Raw genomic sequence first — 4,129 nt, 5'->3', positions numbered from 1 at the left:
CGGAAGAATGGCTACAAGGGCCGTGCGTTTTCCATACCCCATGAAAGTGCACCGGTGTGTGGAATTTCCGCACGGGCGTGTGTGGTTATTTTCTTGTAGTTTGAATGAAATTGATTGATTTTCTTTTTCTAATACATGCAGATATGGCCACGAGATCGAAGAAGGCAGTTGCTAAACGTCCTAGAGGGCCTGCCCCTGAGCCGGAAGTCATGGAATTCACACTTCCTAAGCATCGAGCACAGTTTGAACGGTTAGCGAAGCTTAAGTTTGCTCAAACGTGAATCCCAGATGTTGGGTCACTCAGGAAGGTGCAACTAGCAGATGACATGGTTGATGAGGTCGAGAAGCTATTATTGGTCGGTAGTTGGGACAAGTTATTGAATATTCATGACCCTGCTATCCGCTCACTCACTTTAGAGGTGCTTCCTTCATTCCAGTTCGACCGCTCTTATGCTCATTTTGATAGTGTCGGCGCTATTCATTTCAGAGCTTTTGAGCAACATCATAGTATGAGCTTCACACAATGCTCCACTAGACTTGGTCTATATGATGAGGAGTATACTGAGACTGAGGAGTATGAGAGTCTTCCAATTGATATGTCGGGCTTATCTCCCACAAAGGCGTATAAAATACTATTTGGTAAGGGGCGATATTAACCAAGAGTGTCTAAGGCCTCATGTTTATCTCAACCTAGTTACAGATATCATCACGCCATCATAAGCAGGTCAGTGAATGGTCGCGGTGATAGCACGGGAGTCATAAACAAGCAAGAACTTCTGTACTTATACTCCATGGTTCGGAACGAGCCGGTCCATCTGGGGCACATTTTAGCGGAGTATTTGAAGCATCAAGGATAGTATCCTAGACTAGGTGTCATTTTCTAGGGTCCATACATTACTAGACTCATTTTGGGGATGGGTCTACGCGACACAATCAACAGGGCCGAGAAGATGATAATACTAGCACCACTTAGGTTAGAGACAATGAGGCTCATGGGTTTGGTCAGAAAATATCCAAATGGTCTTTATGTGCTGAATATACCATTCGAGGATAAAGGTGATGAAGCTGGGGCATCTCAGCCCGCTCCCGAGCCTCAGTTAGCACTGATGGAAACCGAGGCACCCCCAGTGGCAGAGGAAGCAACCCCCATGCGTATGTTTTCACAACCTCGAGCTCATGATCGCTTTGAGAGGTTCGAAAATGCTTTAGGAGTGGTGCGGACAGAGGTCTCCGAGATCAGGGCCACGCAAGCCGCTCAGTACACAGAGTTCATGGCACGTTTCGACGTATTACAGCAGATCTTAGAGCGAGACGTTCCTTCATCATTTGTCTTACGGCCGAAGACTCCTCAGGGCCCCTCGGCATCTACGACACCCTCATACCCTACCCCGAAACCGGTGGACCCACCATGTGTGTCTTCACCAACAACAGCACCGGAGCCCAAGCGCGACACCGACATTTGACTTTATTTTTCTGCATTTTCTTTATTTTGCATTTTTATTTTAGACTTGTTCACTCAGAAAGGATTATCCTTCTGAGTTTATTTTCATTTTGCATCTCGGGTTGTATTCATTGTCTATCTTTTATATATACTCGAGATATTTTGTTTTTATTGAGCTTCACTGAACCCCCTCGTGTATGCGTGCAGATGGTCTTGTCATCATCGGAATTGAGACTTAGTCATGGGCACGGCCAAGGTGCTTCGACACTTGGCCGTGTGAGCTTCACAACCCGTTGGAACATTACTGGCAAGGACTTAGCTCCATCAAATGCGACACTAGGAGTCAGGGGAGTATTGTTTTGATTGCTTCTCCAACATCTATTTTTGAATGAACTACATTTTGAGTGAGCTTGCATGTGTACATTGGGGACAATGTACAACTTAAGTGTGGGGGTTCCATAGTGCACACATCGTTTCTATTGTTCTTGATTGATATATGCTCACATAGCCAATGGCGGTTCACCCTAGTTACATTGATTGTATTCTTGAGTTTAGGAGAATTTTTAACATTGAATACTTTCATGCTCTAGTTTTGCTTGAATGCCTAGGAATTTTTGCCCGATTTATACTTGTTACACTACTCACTTATTAGACTCTTTTGGAAACTCAAGTTTGATGTTAAAGGGACTAGTTATAGTTGTTTCTTGTGTTAAATTTCATTAAAAAGAAAGAACAAAATAGTTTTATTGTTTATTTGTGCTTGTTGGGTGGAAAGAGCTAGGATTTACACATGTATGGGGGAGTTCGCTTTACACATGTATTCCACTTGTGTGTTTCATGTTCTTGCTCTTGCAGCCAATTTTGGTTCAACATAGTTTCGAGGGTCGTATTCTTAAGTTTGGGAGAATTTTTGAACATTGAACGCTTTCATGCTCTAATTTTACTAGAATTTGTTAGGAATTTTTTGTCCAACTATCTCTTTATTGCACTGCTTATACATTAAACCTGTGAAAACTCTAGTTCATTAAATAAGGGACTATAGTAGCATTCTTTGAATTAAAAAAACTTGTTTAATAAAAGTTGTTTGATTATTATTTTGGGGTGGAAAAAACTACCATCTATGAACTATGAAGCTACTCTCATAATTCGGATACTAGTTATGCCCTAATGAGAGAAAGAGCTATCCAATAGGATGAGTGAAAGCTACTATCCCCGGTAGAAATAGCTACCACCTCGAAAGTGTGAATGTCACCTTGGCGACAATCTAGGAAAGGGCTACCTTAGAGAATGTGTGCAGCTACTACTTTTCTTTTTGTTTATAATTAAGTCCTTTATATTAACAACTTTAGATAGTAGACATTGGGTTGACTTGAGTGAGTTTACACACACATAGATGCTGTCGGATTTTTTATCCTTTCTAATTTGAGTTTTTATCTAGAGCGATGATTTTTCTCATTTGTTGTTTGAAATCTTCCTTACTTTTAGAATGTTTATCTTGCATACTCATGGTGAACCTAAGGCCGAGCACTTCTAATTATCCTGTTAGATGCCTTAATGAGTAATTTTGCTTGAGGACAAGCAAAGGCTGAAGTCTAGGGAAGCTTGATAAGCGGTTGTGTATGCATCTTATTGAGTATGGTTAACTTACAATGAGCATTGCTTTTATCAATTTTTATAACACATTCATGTGTTTTTGTGTTCTTTTGTGCATTCAGGATTGTGGTGGTAGTATAAGAAGAAAGAAAGTGAAAATAAGCCATGAATGAAGATTTTGAGGATTATCTTGCGTGGAACAATTATCAAGACATGAGCCATGATCAAAACATGATGTTGTGTGCTAACTCCCAAGAATGTGCAAATCTATCAACATATTGGAAGGGCACAAAGGCAGTCAGAAACTCATGTTCCAGCTTGTGCAGAGTTTTCAAAAACTCTGCACAAGTGCACGGGTTATCAAAGTAGTTAAATACCCTAGTGAGTGGGTAGTTATATCCACAAGGAATAATGCTCATAAGCACAAGTATTTCTATTTAACTTTAGTGAAGATGATTTAAGAGTGGTGTGTAAAATATCAATGCAAATAGAAATAAAGTAAAAAAAGAAAGAGACACAATAGAATAATAAGAGAGGCAATCGATAAAAATTGGGGCACCTTGACATTGCTCACCCTAGGACTATTGTTTCAAGTGCAAGACCAATCATTATGTCTCCTAACTAATGACTAATGAGTCATGGAAATCCTAAGACACATGGTCCCAAACCTTATAATGTCAGCCGTGACTAACCCTTATACTATGCCCCAATGGAAAAGGGATACTCTCGATGCCTCACACTATGTGGGGTTGCATGAAGATTTAGGCACTCCAAGTGATAAACCCTATTCCCATATAAAGATCTAACACTTTGGTCCAGGCGAAAGACCCCTAGTCATAATTAAGCCCTAGCACTAAGGATTACTTCAACACTTCACTCTGTTGCTAGCGCAACCAAGTCCTAGTGGAGTTTATCTCTTAGCACTTCACTCTATTATGACCGCAAAGAACAATTGGAATGTGGAGGTAGGATAAATCACTTCGGGAGTGAAAGGTGATTGCTTGCCTGAAAGTGTACGGGATCACCAAGTAATACCCTGTGAGTGACACAGGGGTCATATTCCATGGGGTTAAGGAGCTCCTATTACTCCTCCAT

Source organism: Dioscorea cayenensis, chromosome 16 (assembly GCF_009730915.1).
Source record: "Dioscorea cayenensis subsp. rotundata cultivar TDr96_F1 chromosome 16, TDr96_F1_v2_PseudoChromosome.rev07_lg8_w22 25.fasta, whole genome shotgun sequence".
NCBI lineage: Eukaryota > Viridiplantae > Streptophyta > Magnoliopsida > Dioscoreales > Dioscoreaceae > Dioscorea > Dioscorea cayenensis.
Note: the sequence above shows the minus strand (reverse complement) of the source record.